Source organism: Pseudophryne corroboree, chromosome 6 (genome assembly GCF_028390025.1).
Source record: "Pseudophryne corroboree isolate aPseCor3 chromosome 6, aPseCor3.hap2, whole genome shotgun sequence".
NCBI lineage: Eukaryota > Metazoa > Chordata > Amphibia > Anura > Myobatrachidae > Pseudophryne > Pseudophryne corroboree.
Window position 1 is genome coordinate 291050399 of NC_086449.1, and position 16973 is coordinate 291067371.

At 42.5% G+C, this 16973-nt stretch overlaps 1 long non-coding RNA gene across 1 annotated transcript in view; it reads left to right on the forward strand.

Moving 5' to 3' along the window:
• The window catches only part of LOC134935203 (uncharacterized), an 80808-nt gene extending 66907 nt beyond the window's left edge, over nt 1–13901 (forward strand). Inside the window, exons 2-3 of the long non-coding RNA XR_010179982.1 lie at nt 12187–12236; nt 13821–13901. This is a non-coding gene — a long non-coding RNA (uncharacterized LOC134935203). The remainder of the gene's footprint in view (nt 1–12186; nt 12237–13820) is intronic.
• The last annotated feature ends 3072 nt before the right edge of the window (nt 13902–16973 follow it).

Below are 16973 nucleotides of genomic sequence, written 5' to 3' on the forward strand. Positions count from 1 at the left end.
TTGCATTAGTGATGTGAAGGACAGTACGATGTGAATAAACAAAGCACACAGATAAAAGAGAAATAGCAGGCCTTCAGTGAATAAAAGAAGTTTTACGTCATACTTCCCTAAACATTATGAAGAATAAAAGTGAATCCTCAAAACCAGTGTTACCTTTAATCCAGAATCTTTTACAATGGTTTTTCCTCATAATAAAGTGAGAAAGGGACATACAGTAGCATAATACTGTAAAGAAATTGAGTCCACTATGTGGTTCTTACAAAACGAAAGTATAATAGATTTACCATGATTTCACCTTCATACAGGGGTCTATGTACTAAGCCTTGGAGAGAGATAAAGGGGACGGAGATAAAGTACCAGACAATCAGCTCCTAACTGCCATGTTCTGTGTTTGAAAAATGACAGAAACTGATTGGTTGGTACTTTATCTTCATCCATTTTATCTCTCTCCAAGTCTTAGTACATACTATTGACCCCACAGTTTGCTAACGAAAAAAAAAAACATCCTCTAGTAGTAGATAGGATTCTGCTAGCAATACCAAAATATCTTTTGATACCAGAGAGTAGTTAATCGCTCATTAGCCCTTTAAGTGATTTGTAGTAATCCACTCCTCCAGCTATCAGTTACAGCATATGGAAAAATAAAACTCTAATACTGCAATACAGTTAAGTATATCACAAATAATTTATTAAAACATCACATCAATGAATAAAAAAAACTTGTACCAGATAAAGAATATGCATAGAGCATGTAACATACAAATACACTCCTTGGGCACCAGTCAGTAAATGCATAGACCAGATGGGAATAAAAGATCAGGGCTCATCACAAAAAAGTCCCAGACACTCTGCTTCTTTGGATGTTTTCCTGTCTCTGACAGATGTGCACCTCTGGCTGGACCAGTGTTCAACGCGTTTCGATTTATCTTTCTCAAGTAGTGGATACTGAAATAAAGACAATCCCTGATAAGGGGATTCACATTTATTCTTCACATAAGTAATGTGAATAAGATGCATATTTTAGAGAGCAGTTGTATGGGGTAGTTAATTTGCAAAATCCACTTGGCATGTTTTGAGCAAATGAGTATTTGGACACATCTGTACATTTCAATGCATGTGCAAACTTTATTAGAAGTTTATGCGCTGCGAATAGAAATGTAACAGATGCTCTGGGATTTTACCTCTACTTACTTAACAAAGCCTGCCAAAGGCTACAGTTGCCTTCACATATGCTGTGTTGGTGTGAGTAGAACAAATCCACAGAGAAGAGATAATCCTCCCTGAGGTTGATGTGTAAAGCTGTGAAAAGAGTGGAAAAGTGCACCAGTCTGGATTACTCGTGATTTTATAGGGTGTACTTGATAAGGGCTACCTCAAAGCTCCATTGGTCCATTTTTCCACTCTTTTCACTGCTTGATATATCAACCCCTTAGGCCCAAATGTATTAAGCCTTAAAAAGTGACAAAGTGGAGACTGATAAAGAGTGATAAAGTACCAACCAATCAGCTGCCTAACTGCCGTATTACAGGATGTGTTTGAAAAATGACACTAGCTGGTTGGTTGGTTGGTTGGTTGGTTGGTTGGTTGGTTGGTTGGTTGGTGCTTTATTACTTTTTATCTGTCTCTACCTTTTCACTTTTTAAGGCTTAACACCTTCAGTGGTGAGTTTTATTAACAAATACACATCTCCCATGGTATGTTTTTAAATTTAGGTAGTGCAAGGGTTAAAATACATGGGGTGAGTGCAGAGGGGAAATCGCCCACAGGGGAACACATGCGGGCATTGCCAGCGTCAGTGCAAATTGCCAAGACCCTTACACAGTGAGTTTTTATTTAACAAAATGCACACCTCCCATGGTGTGTTTTTAAATACAGGGAGTGCAGGGGGGAGTACATAGGGGAAATCGCCCGCAGGGGAACACCCGCGGGAATTGCCAGCATTAGCGCTAATTCCGCTAATTAAGCTGTTATACAGTTAAGCCCGCCCCATGGCCATTAGGAGTCATGGGGCAGGCTTAACTCCATAATAGCTTATGCTGATTCCAAGGCGCCATACACGCTGCACATCTGTCCAAGAGGAATCAGCGAGTAGTATGCCTGGAAATCACAGCGCTGGCCACCCCGAAAGTATTCCATGCATACCACTGAAGGGGTTAATACATTTGGGCCTTTGGGGGTCATTCCGAGTTGATCGTAGCTGTTCTAAATTTAGCACAGCTACGATCATGTTCCCAGACATGCGGGGGGATGCCCAGCACAGGGCTAGCCCATCCCGCATGTCTGTTCGGGCCCCCCACACAAGTATAAAAGCATCGCACAGCGGCGATGCTTTTGTACTTGCTGAGTAACTCCCGGCCAGCACAGCTCCTGTGGCTGGCCGGGAGTTACTCGTCGCTGCCCCTGGTCGCAGCAGCTGTGTGTGACGTCACGCAGCCGCTGCGGCCCACTCCCCGCACGGTCCGGCCATGCCTGCATTGGCCGGACCGCGCCCCCAAAACGACGGCCAAACGCTGCTGTGCTGCCCCCTCCCGTCCAACGACCGCCACTGCCTGTCAATCAGGCAGAGGTGATTGCTAGGGAATGACGACCTTCGGCGCCGGTGCATGCGCAGTTCTGACCCGATCGCTGCACTGCGATAAACTGCAGTGAGCGATCGCGTCAGAATGACCCCCTTTGTCTCTTGACTGAAAATTACATTGTGCTTATCTTCGACATGTGGTGGTACTGGATGCAGTTGATATGCCGTTGGTCGTGATCCTGGCAGTCAGGATACTGACGCTGGAAACCCGACCGATGGCAATGCCTGGCAGTTGGAATGCCGTCTAACAGGGGCTATTCCCACTCGTGGGTGTCCACAACACCCATGGATTGGGAATAGGACCTGTGGCGAGCGCAGATTCTGACCGCCGACATATCAGCCCCAACCCGGTGGCACAGTACTGGTGTTAGGCTTACTGCATAGCAATCAACATCATACTTATCAGTTTGTTGAAGTTTAACACATGCTACAACAACATCACTCTTCTCCAGGTCTAGCATACAGTAACAGAGAGTTCCAAAGAAGCATTCTTATTCATTTCTATATTAGTCATCTATTCCTTTATAAATGGCTTATAAATTAGGGAATGGGGTGTAAGCTGCACTCCAGTGTCATGGACACCATCTGTCAGCATTACAAGAAGGCTCAATTACTGTAGTGCTTATTTAGTCTGGGGGCGAGATGTACTATCTTCATTTTGCACTGGACATTGGCATATCTATAATGGGTATGTAGTGCACATGGGCCCCTGGGTCCAGGGGGCCGATTCCACACACCCTGCATTCCATATAATTATACATACCCCTTCAGTGTCCCACAGCGACCAGCGCTGGTGACAAGCACAGTAGATGTGTCCTGAGAATAAGACGTGTGCGCCATTTTTCTGGAGACCTGTACATGTGCAGTAGACTCTGGCACAAAGCCAGAATCTAGAGTGATGTGGCCGCTGACAAAGAGGAGGGGACCAGCAAGGAGTCTGCACATGGGCCCTCTCCTCTCTTAATCCACCCCTGGCACTGGACATACTACAGTGGAATGAGCAGGTCTGATACCCTCCTTGCAACTGCTGAGGTTATATGGAATGTTGGTCATGTTCTCTTTTTTTTTTCTTACAAACTTCACCTTAATCGTTGTTCTTACTATTATATTTTCCCCTAAACATAGAGCTTTATTTTTGGGAGCGAGAATCAGATTTCTTTGAAATGCCTGTCTGAAAGTATCTTTGCAGTAGACAATGGCAACAAAGCTGTGTACAGCAAAATAAATCAAAGGCAGGGTCGGATGAATAGAGGGGAGGCCAGTGTGCAGCATTTATATAGGTCCTCCTCTCCCTTGCCAACTGATTCCTCAGTAGACTCTGCCACTCTGAGTCAGAGTCTACTGCACATGTGCCAGTGATTTCTGTAGTGTGTATACGCAGATCACCTGCACCTTGTTTCCTGTGATATCTGCGCCACAGATTTCCAGAAACATGCAGCTTGCACCATGTTCCCGCTGAAATGTGCGGCCCCAACATAGAGGTAAGTATTGTGAATGGGTGTAGGGTTTGTAATATGGGTCACCATAGACCTATGTGCACCGCCCATCCTGGACCTGCACCTATTATAATTACACCCAAGATCAAATGACAGTTGAATCTTCTTGTTTTAGATGCCACTAGACAACGTGAATGCACAGTAAAGTATGTGAAGGGGGACAACAGAAATTAGTAGCTACTGCTGCACAATATTGTTTAGTAACTTTGTTTAATCTTGTATTCATTTTATGTTTTCTCAGAGTATTATAAGTAAAGATATGCGCTGACTCGGTTTTGGATCTGTATTCATTATGTGTTTTGGTTCTAATTTGACAAAACCACCCTCACGTGTTTTGGTTTTGGATCTGTACAGTATTTATTTATTTTTGAAATCTAAAAACTGCTAAAATCATGTAATTTGGGCCTGTTTTTGTTCCTACAGTATTATTAACCTCAATTACATTAATTTCCACTGATTTCCAGTAAATTTTTACCTTCTCAAAGCTTATATTATTCTTCACCTACAGTATATTGGCAAAAGGCAAAATTGGCAAAAGGTTGGCTTTGTGTTGCAAATTAGTAATGTTTTAGAGAAATAACCAATAAAAATGTCTATGCAAAAAAAAACATGCTCAATGCCCTCCAAAAATACAGACCAATATGAAAAGAAAAGAAAGATGGAATTGTCCTTGGATCCTCCTACCCACTTTTCATGTTGGATATTAAAAAGGACATGCACAGTTTAAATAATCAATCATTTCATCAACAGGGACTGCTACTTTTGAAGCTAAAGTGCTTGCTTTGTTTGGGCATCCACAACCAATTTTTTTGGAAGGACTACCTCCTATCACTCTTGGAGAGGTTGATTCTGAGGGCATTATTTACAAATTAATATCATTTTGTGAAATACATTTTATGAACTCACAGCAAATGACGTAATATGGAGGAGGAGCATAGCTGGTTATCGTCCTTACCTCTGCTAACTTTGGCATCACAAATGAGCAGATGCCTTCACAAACGTTGTCAGCATTTGGATAAAAATAATCCCACGACCAAGAGTTGGCTTTTTTGGCACAGGCTTCACAGTGGTTTTCTTTTTATCATGGGCAGGAACTGCTAAAACTTGTGAGGGACTGACTTAAAAAAACAACATCCTCATCCTCATCATACTTATTAGCATCAGATGGTACACAAATATCTCCCCTCCTCCTGTTCCACTTCCACAATAGTATTCTCAATTTCTGTTATGTCACCATCTGTACTTGTACTGCTCATCCTCACATTTGCAGACGGTGCAGAAATGGTGGAAGAAGGTGAAGGAGACTTCTCTACAAGTACAGCATGAGAAATATCAGACTCACACATATTGATCGTGGACATCCCTATACACTCCTCAGGGATTTGTGAAAACATTGTTCTTCATCCTTAGTGGGGTTTTTTGTTTTGTTTTTTGGTGGGGGGGCACTGACTTGTCAGTTTTTAATGTGACACCTCGACCCATTTTTTTAACATTGGTAAATATTTTTAATTAATTTGCCCCCCTTTTCTGTTTTTTAACAACTGACTTCATACTGTGGACTCACAGTACTTATATTAACACAGCGTCACAGCATCCACTGAGCTTTATTACACACATAAGTTGTACAAAAAACAACTCTTTTTGTTTTTTCACAAATGTCTTCACACTGTGGATTCACAGTGCTTATATTTATTAATGCAGTGGCACAGCACCTAACGAGTTTTATTACGCACACACTGCACAAAATAAATCCAACTTTTTAAAAAAAAATCACAAATGACTACTTCATTAAAAACATTTGTGGGCCCCAGTGTGCACTGTACACCAATAATGCCCTGTATTAGAACCTCTGAGCTGCAATGTAGGCAGTGACAATAAACACCAGTGTGCACCAAGGGTTAATTCTGCCCCTGTATTATATATTTGGAGCTCTGGGCTGCACTGCGGGCAGTGACAAAAAAATACAACACCAGTGTGCAGTTGCACCAAGGGTTAATGCTCAGCACCAGTGTGTAACACTTAATGTTACAGTACCAGTGTGATACACCTAGGGTAACAGCACCAGTGTGACACACTTAGACAATATAGAATTAACTTCCTGCACTATAAAAATAAAAAAACAATGTTTTGCTAACTGCCTTTTGTTTATCTAACTTGCCCAATATTAACACTAAGAGCCTCAATGAGGAGTGGACAATCACATAATGTAGGGCAGTGGTCAGCTCAGCAGGTCATCTGCACACGGCTTCAGTATACAGCTCTCCAGCATCCTGAAATCCCTGCAGGAGGGACTTATATCAAATCCAAAACACACAAGATCCGACGGCAGGCAGATGATGTTTTGCTTTGTTTTGGAATCGAGCAAGGTGGGAAAACCTGAGCTGGCGCTCGGATTTCCTATGATCCCCAAGGATCCCTGAAGTTTGGGTGGGCTTGATTTTCAGGACTCCGCACATCTTTAATTATAAGTTTATGTTATTCTTTGTGCTTGCTTGTTTTGTGTGCTGTACTGAGCTCTCGCTATATGTTGTTCTGTTACAAATGTTGTTTGTTCTGCCTGTGTATACCCCCCTAACAAACACACACACACAAAAAAAAAATATTAATATGAGATTTTCATAGTCTACTTAATAATAAAATATGTAGTGATAGTTAAACAAGTAGCTTTCTTGACCTAAATGACATTTTTCAACGTATCCATAATTTATGTAGCCACTAATTTGCTGCTAAACTATCATTTAGAGATATTGGTTATTTTTTAAACCTAAACATTGAAAAAGACTCAGGGGCAGATGTATTAACCTGGAGAAGGCATAAGGAAGTTATAAACCAGTGATATGTGCAAGGTGATAAACCCACCAGCCAATCAGCTCCAATATTTAAATTAACAGTTGGGATCTGATTGGCTGTTTCCTTTATCACCTTGCACATATCACTGGTTTATCACTTCCTTATGCCTTCTCCAGGTTAATACATCTGCCCCCCTGTCACCAGAAAAAATAGAAGCCACACCGTCTGAAGAATAAATATTTCATTAATGAAAGTGTGTACCGCCTTTGTCCTCACATGTCCTTTATCTTGTATAAATAGTGTGTGTGTGGGTATATATATATCAGTGTTTGTTTGTATCAGTAATATACTGTATAAAATGGATCCCCCAGTGCAGTAATAATGTGCTTGTTGGGGTGTCAGGGGAACATTCTTTAACTTCGCCATGGGAGTCCGTTTGTCTAGAAACTGAGTATAGTCTACATGGACCAATTAGGGAAATGGAAGTTGAATGTCTATGTGACCAGCTGAACATGTACAGTTGCCAGCAGAGAAAGTGAAAGGTGAAATTCCCTCATGTTACTGAAGGAAAGATATTAGAAGAAGAATAGCAGTTGTTTTATATATTTATTTTTTTATTAAAACTCATGGTTCCAAGAAAAATAAGTCTCGTACATAATAAAACACTGCAAGGCAATAACTATTTTCTTACACAGTCACAAATTATAGTGTTGTAAGTAATAAGTAAAAGTAAGTAATAGCAAGTGAAATTGTGGATTTAAATGATTGAGAAATTTCACATTCAGTTAGATCATTTATTTTTCTAGCTTTAGTTTAAATACAAGTACTGTATTAGCATTGCTGTCTCACATTGATGGGGGCATTGTGTGGATTTCATCCAGGAATTCCAATTTCTTTCCACAGTCCAAAATAAAAATGGTAGGCAGGGCTGGATTAAGGGGAGGGAGCCCGGGGGTAAGTATTCCAGGCCCCCCTGTCTCCATGGGCCCCCTGGCCAGAGCTACTCTGACTCAGCTTTGATGTTGCCGCCTCTCCTCTCCAGCCAACGTCACTAGTCACTAGCAGCAGCTGTCCTAACAGCAGCGGAGGCTGCAGATTACAGAACCAGTCCCTGTGGGGGGTGGAATGCTGCACACACTGCCACCATGAGGGGGGGAGAAGGTACTATTTACCAAGGTCCACAGCCACCCCCATCACACCCACCTGTCCTGTCAGCAGCAGCAGCAGTCTCTTCTGCCTGTGCAGGGGGGTAGTGATCACACTGATCACAAACCCCTCTGGAATTGCCCTGGCTCTGGGGCATAGTGCCCACCAAAATTGTGAAAAGATTTATTTCCCCTTCATTTGCATAATGGGACATGCCAACGCATCCCGCTATTAGGCCATACCCCCCGAACGCATACCTGGTCCTGCCATAGCTCTCTATACTACTGGTTGCACAGCTGCATGCAGGACATCACACAGCAGCTGGCAGCCCGGCATGATCCTCACGCACTCCTTCCCTGGCAGCATAAAACTCTCCCTTCCTGAATGCCTGCAAACTTCTCCCCCCCCCCCCCCCCCCCTGCAGCCTGAAATCTGAAGGTGCATTCTTTAGTATTAGTAATCAGTAATCAGTCTTGTTGTGGTCAAATGAGAGAGGAGGGCAATTGCAGTATGGGGTAGCTATTGGCAAAAGGGGGAAGGCCCCCCTGTCTTTATTGTCCTGGGCTTCCCCGATGGCAGGGTTACATGGCTGCTGTCAAGCTGGGTATTTATATACTGTAAAATGCCTGTCCGACTGACATTTTATCTGGAAGCCTCACACCCCTCAGATATCATGAACATACGTTCCTGGTGAAGGAACCCAAAAAAATGTAATGTAATAAATATCACTTTAAACGGACATGCTGGATGATCTGGCTTGCCCAACCAATCAATATTTTCAAATTGGTCACACAAATACACTGAACAATATTGGGTGAATAGATAAGATACTGTAATTGTATAGTGTATGCCAGGCATTACTTTGAAAGTCTTCGCAAATTTAATTGACGTCTGCCACAATTTAATTTCCGCTGGCATAATGGTAGATATTAAAGAGAACTATAATAATTTGGTTTACAGTAAGATTCCAGGGCTCATAGACAAAATTGAAAAACTGGAATTTTGTCAATGCTTCAGAATTTCGTAAAGTTGAGATGCAAGATGTAAAAGAAACTAACACAATTTTGTGAAATTTAAACTGTTTTACTAGTATACTTCTTATAATTAGCATTAAACTATCCTCTTGTTGTAGTAAGTAAATAATATTGACAGACTTTATTATACTATTAATAGAAATAGCAGAAAAGGAATTTGCATATAAATTAAAAAACATGATTTACAGTTAACCAAAACCAGCTTTATTTTCATTTTCAATTAAATATTGTCTGCGTCTAATCCCTATTCATAACTTTTACTTATCTACTACATATAAATTCTTGTGATAGTTTCAATCTGGTACACATAGGCAAATATTTTATATACTAGTTAAAAGTCCGTCAAAATGACCGTATTATAGGGGGTGAAGGGTCGCTATCCACACAGGAGCTGCCGGGTCCCTGGAAGTCCTGCTGCTGGGAGCTGGGGCTCTGTCATGCTGAGGGTGTAGTGTTATCCATATATATATATATATATATATACAGTATATATACAGTATATATATATATGCTGTATTCATAGTTCAAGTTCAGTTTATTGTCAGCAGACAAAACAAATTGACAGATGAAATTTCAGTAGTACATAGCATCAAGTAGCAGGTGACAAAGTCATAGCATAAAAAAACATAAAAATAATACAATCACACATTAAACATCCGTATTGCAAATGGAATAAAACTGTTCCTAAAATGACTAGTCTGTGCTAGCAGAGTACGAAACCTCTTTCGGGACGGAAAATCAACAAAGAACTCATTAAAAGGATGCTCACTTTCTGATAAAATACTCCTAGCTTTACTTAAAGCCCTACACCTATACAACTCATCAAAGGTAGGCTGTGACATACTAATGATTTTACTAGCGGTTCTTCTAATTCTCTCTAATGCACACAATCTTTTAAGGTACAACCACCAAACCATGTCACAATACCATAACTTGGGATGCTCTCAATCGAGCACCTATAAAAGTTTAATATGGTCGGCGCACCAACACCTGCTGCTCTTAAACGTCATAGGAAAAAAAGTCGTTGAGCTTTTTTTACTGTCAATTGCAAGTGCGCCGACCATGTCAAGCAAGACGAAATCTGAATGCCCAAAAAGCAGAATGAAGCAATCATTTCGACTGCTTGATCACCTACAAACACTGGCAATTTCTGCAACAGCCCTTTCCTAAAGTCCACGATCAGTTCTTTAGTCTTCCCACTATTTAAAAATAAATGATTTTCACTACTCCAACCAACTAATTTCGCAACTTCCGTCCTATTAGCTGACTCATCATCACCGTTAATTAAACCTACTACAGCAATGTCATCTGCAAATTTAATCACTTTAACAGATGCATCTGCTGACACACAGTCATGATTAAACATTGAATATAAAAAAGGGCTAAGGACACAGCCCTGGGGGTACACCTGTATTTATCAGCACCTCCCCGGACCTAACGCTACCCATTTTAACCATCTGTGGGCGATTTGTCAAAAATTCTAAAATCCAATTATAAGTAAAACTATCAAGGTCCAACACAGATAATTTATTCGTCAAAGACGCAGGAATCACTGTGTTAAAGGCCGAACTAAAATCGACAAATAAAATCCTAACATAAGCATTCCTCTTTTCCAAATGGGACAGAGTAAAGTGCAACAGTGTAATAATCGCGTCGTCAGTGCAACAGTTCCATCTATAAGCAAATTGAAACGGGTCAAACTCAGATGAAAAAAAAAAGATTTAATATGACTCAATACTAGTCTCTCAAAGCATTTCATTATGAGGGACGGTAATGCTATAGGCCAACAGTCATTAAAACACTTATCTGACTCTTTCTTAAGCACTGGGACAATACTTGTCAACTTCAAACTCTTTGGCACTACACAGTGCATAAGTGAACAAGAGCGTTAATATCCCACTCAGTTGCTCCGCACATCCATGAATGCCATCAGGTCCTGCTGACTTGCCCGGATTTACCCGACGCAAACAATTTAGCACAGCGCCTTCTTCAAGCAACAAGGGAGATTCCCCCTCTCGAGGGATCTGCGCAACTGGGGTAATCTATTATTTTCTTCAAATCTACGATAAAACAGATTTAAATCATCCGCCAATGAGTTAGTAACCTCCACATGGTCGGCTTTTTAACTTTGCACCCAGTCACTTCATATATCAGCTACCACAAGCCCCTAGGATTCTTATTCAAACTACAAAGATCTTCAATCTTTTTAGAGTAACTAAGGTTTTTCTCTGTTATGCCCAAATGGAGTTGGACCCTGGCTGTTCTCAAAGCAGCCTGATCGCCAGCCTTGAAAGCTCTATCCCTGGCTTTAAGCTGGGCACGAACCTCCCCGTTTAGCCATGGCTTCTCATTAAAAAAGGTTTTAATTTTTTTCCTCACAGTGACACTCTCCATGCATGAACTTATGTGGTAAGAAATCAAAGAAGCAAGTAAATCAAAATCAATTGAATCATTGATCACATACTCTTCGATGAACAAATCCCAGTTTGTAAATTCCAACAGCAACCTCATTATTGCTCCCTCTGGCCAGATTGTAACCGTTTTAATCACAGGCTTCACTCTTTTAACCTGGGCTTTATAAATTGGCCTTAAAAATAGAGACAAGTGATCGGAATTGCCGATGTGAGGACAAGCAAAGGTCTCATAAACTAAGTTTAAGTTAGAATAGACTTGATCTAATGAATGCGTCCCGCGTGTTGGGATCGACACATACTTATAAAATCATCTCGGCATTACTTTTTTTAAATCTGCTTGATTGAAATCGCTAGCCACAATAAAACATGCCTCAAAATAATCTGTCTGAAAAGATCCCATGACATTATAAAGAATCTCCAATGCCTTACTAACATTTGCACAAGGGGGTATATAAGCGGCAATAATAATTGTAGCCCCACCCCCTTGGTTGAGCTGTGTTAGTCCCTCAGGCGTGCCTCCACCCAAGCGATTACAAACTTTGGCTTGCTTGGCTAAGCCTTTCCCCTTGAATATTTGGGGGTGTATAGGTATATGGTTGGAAATGCAATGTTCCCTTCACTCAGCTGCAATATATGTTCATAGATAGTATAGTATAATAGTACTAAACTTTCCTCACCTGAATTCTCCGGTTATCTGACGTTATCTTTTTTTATTCTCTTTTCTTTAGGTTTTCATTTGAGATCTCCCTCCCACAACAGAACCAGTCAACTACAGTAGGTAAGTAATTTGTTTTATATATATATATATATATATATATATATATCGAGTTAGGATAGATCTTAAATAAATAATGGGGGTTGCACAGTACCCTCTCGACCTATATAGCCAATATGCGGATATACTCTGTCATAACCACTATTACTCTAATTAACAATCTTACTGCATGCATTACAAAAAATAGTTATCCATAACTATAGTCACTACGACCATAGACCCGGGATTTGTAAAATTACCTTCTGCGCAGACTACACTTAAAAATACCGTGTCTGTTATAGACTGCAGGTATTTCCTATGGACCTATGAGCTCGGCATGTAGAATTTAATAGGTCTAAATAGTGCGTGAATATGTAATGTTCCTGCCTGTAACGTCCGGAGGCATATACACCTACTATAACCTCCTAATCCGTGTAATTGTAACCGGCAATGTCGATGTACTTCCAAGATACTGGATGACTTCTGGAATCTTGGATGAGGGATTTCTGAGTTATACTTCCTGATGTGATCAGACATGAAAAGCTACAGTTATACTCTTTAAATAGCTGAAGAACTAACTTGTGCAATCTATCTTGTTTATACACTGTAGGCTATCCACTGACGTAGATTATCAAATTGCAGTTGTGCAGAAAAGTCGTTTCATCACAGTACATCACGGCGACCAGATCCCTTCCACTTACTCCCCCAGTCCATTGGGGTGATTATTACAGCCTTTACCTCTGCCAGATAAATAGGTTATTCTTCTCTCTCCCAATAAGAGGGGATAACAGAGTTATAGTTGATGGAGTCCTCTGACACCTCTGCGTAGTATGGGAGCAGGCTAGTCACATGTTAAACACTGTATATTGTCAGAAGAAGGAAGGCAATGACTATATTACTCTAATAAGTTCATACCACCGGTAGTGGCTTTCTATCCCGGAGCCTATATATGTTAATCAACTAGCCTCTTATATGAACAGAGCATTGATGCAGGTATATTTCAGTGTCATATAACCATTAATAACTCCAGAATAGAGCACTATATGACTTATGTATAACTGGCTTTACAAATCTTCCTGTCCACTCCACTCTTATTCCTTCTCAAAGAACCCAGGTATCTTCACTCCCCCAACCACTGTCAATGTCTTAGGCTTTGTTCCCTCACAGAGACACTACAGTTAGGGCAGCTCATATATTCAATGAGTCTGTTGTAGGGAATGAGTTCAATTGTCCATTTTTACCCTCCATATACGGTTTATGATGCTGAGGCTAAGAGTTCAGGACGTGGTAGCTAAAACTATGGGTATTATTCCCAGGAATCACGGCATGGCATAGGATTTTGTGTGTAAATGAATTACCTTTGGTCAGTATTCGATAATGTTCAAGGCCACTGTCACTTGGTAATATAATGCAGTGCTTTGCTGTCTGTCCACGGCTATTCTAGCCCTAATAACTGTGGAGCTATGCTGGGTCTAGGAGCGGAGGAGCGGTCTCTTACATCACCTTGGGTCCGCCTCTGTGCCACCTGCGTCATGACTCAGGCCCACCCCGCCATTTCCAGCGTCCTCCCCCAGCAGCCGCTGGCCGGCCCTCTGCGGCTCCTCACAGCGGGGTTTCGCTCTGTCGCATAGGAGACAACCTGCCGTCAGCCATCACCCGGTGTCTTAGAAATACCTCGCCCGGTCAGGTCAGTTCTCTCTCACAGGCTCTCGCCCTTCCTCCGCTGCTCCACCATCTCCGCTCCTGCAGACACCCGCTCTCCTTCTTCTCCTCCACACCGCCGTTAACTCTCTCCACTAACGATCACCCCACGCGCTGCTCTCTATCTCGGGGTACCGGTCTCATGCCCTGGCTCCCACAGCTGGCTTCTGGAGCCTTCTACCTGCAGACTGCCCACCAATGTGATTACAATATATTATATTAGGGGCACCAATACTATACCCCTATCATTACTCCAACATAAGAATCTATGACTACTTCATAAGACTATATATAACTATACTACTAGCAACCTACATATTCACATATATATGTCAATACAATACGTCCCAAACAAATATCACACTGCCCCCAGGGCTACATAATTATCACAGAAATTTCCCTGGGCAGATAAAAAGGCCTGAACTTGACACTCAAATACTCAATATCCATTGAGCAATGAGTGTCAATCAAGGTGGCCTAAGAACACCACATACGATATACAAAAATACAAAGCCCACCACCCCTGCTTTTTCCGGAGGCCAGAGTCTGATCCGCCCTAAATATCTGTAATGGGCAGGCTATACTGATGTTGCACTATATACACCAGTACTGGCACGTGTAAGCTCACCAGTCCCTGCACAGCTCTTGCCCAGTCTGGGGCTAGAGGACACCAGTAGCTACCAGAAGCAGGCCGGAGAGGTCTGAGCATGGCCTGTGCGGGTTGTCAAAGGAGCAAGCACAGGCATTTAAGCCAATTATCTGCCTCCTCACCTGCATTATCTGTAGCCCCAGCACTGACAAATCCTCTTCCCGGTCACCACACTGCTCATCCCATACAGAGATCACCCCTTCCTGCTGGACTGATTCCCATTCTTTAGATAAACCATTGTTTGAACTGCCTCAGTCAAAAAAAATTTTCAAGGCCAGTATTGTCCAGCATGCCATGGGTTCTTTCCATTATAATACGATTTGCATAATCACACCATTTTCTTCTGGAGTATACACTATGGTTAGCTGACGATTGAGCTCATATTTTCTCATGAAGTTCAAAAAAGTTTTGGCACTCACCCCCATTGTTGCATCTTAAAGTTTACTTTGTAACCCATTTAAAGTTCTATTTAATTCTTATAATCTGCAATTTTATGTATCACTTCACTTTTTGTTTTTGCTCTTAGGATGTGCACATGGAACATGCTTGTAAAATTGTCTATTGGACTAAAAAATGTATGTTCCAGAGAACTACATGCATCTGTGTGCACCAATAATAGTGGAGCCTCAGTTCTAGTTACTGATTTTGGGAAGGGGAATTTGGGTTTGCTTACCAGGGAATTTGGGTTTGCTTACCCTTGTCACACAGTGGAAGATCAGGATTGCTCATAGTTTTTCCTATAACCATCCCTACTTGAAGCTTGTGTATTTTCTCATACACTAAATGTCTCAATCACCTATGCCAGGGTTCCATAGTTTGAGTCACGACCAACCATCATATAACACTGTTAACTATCTAAATCAGAGTTGCTGGAATCAGGTAGCAGTAATTACAGTATTATTGTCCCTTTCTTACGGTACACAGCACACTTGTTTTCTGATAAGTTAATTTGGTAGTTTTTCTTCTCAAGAATACCGATGGCGATTACGTTAGCTCCAAGGTCTGGTCCAAATAAAACTTCTTCAATATCGATGACTACAGTTTTGCCTTTGATGTTTAGGTTCACTGTAATTTTCCCAACTTTAGATGATATGAGGACTTTGTTTCAGATTCCTGTGACTGTGATGGGTTCACATTCATTCAATGATTTGACCCATTTTCATTGTAACTAAAATGTCTAGTGGCCCCAAAGTCCATATACCAGCAGTCTCCCCTATAACCATTTATGTTCAGTCAGGTGAGAGGCACACGGGGGAAGAGATAGGGAGAGAGCAGGTGAGAGGCACACAGGGGGTGAGATAGTGAGAGAGTAGGTGAGAGGTACACGGGAGAGAGCAGGTGTGAGGTACACAGGGGAGAGACAGGGAGAGAGCAGGTGATAGGTACACTGGGGGAGATGCAGGTGAGAAGCACACAGGGGGAGAGGCTGGTGAGAGGCACACGGGAGGAGAGAGCAGGTGAGAGGCACACGGAGGGAGAGAGCAGGTGAGAGGCACACGGGGGAAGAGAGAGGGAGAGAGCAGGTGAGAGGCACATGGCGGAGAGGCTGGGAGAGAGCAGGTGAGAGGCACATGGAGGGAGAGGCAGGGAGAGAGCAGGTGAAAGGCACAAAGAGGGAGAGGCAGATAAGAGGCACATGAGGGAGAGGCAGGGAGAGAGGAGGTGAGAGGGACATGGGGGGGAAAGAGCAGGTGAGAGGCACATGGAGAGAGGCAGGGAGAGAGCAGGTGAGAAGCACACGGGGGAGAGAGCACGTGAGAAGCAGGGAGAGAGTAAGTGAGAGGCACATGGGGAAAGAGAGCAGGTGTGAGGCACACGGGTGGAGAGGCAGTAGAGAGGCACATGGGGGAGAGAGGAGGTGAGAGGCACACGGGGCAAGACAGGGAGAGAGCAGGTGAGAGGCACATGGGGGGAGAGAGAAGGTGAGGAATCGAACTCATGCTGCAGCAGCCTGGCTTAATAAAATTAAATAGACTGTAGTGTGGGGCAAAGAAGTTTATGAATTAATGTATGAGCAACATGCAGCATACCTAAATAAGAGGCCCCTGGGATATGATGGCGCTGGCGGCCAGCGCGTTCCAACTGAACTCTCTCCACTCGAATGTGGCGTCCTGCCCCAGCACAATTTCCACATATTGTAATGAGCGGCGTGACGTCATGATGCCCCGACCCTCATTACATATGCACTGAAGATTAACTGGAGGAAGAGCCGCGTCTGCAGCAGCACTGATCACTGTGATCAGTGACTGCTGTGGTTAGTTATACAGTTGGGACACAGCCTCTATCGCGTCTAGAGCACCCTCTATATGCGGCGCCACTCAGAGTCAGCCAACATAGTGTGCGACAGTGCTAATACAGCACGGGCAGTGCTGAAGCTGCCTTGCGGCGGCTGCGGGTCCGGGTGGATGCGG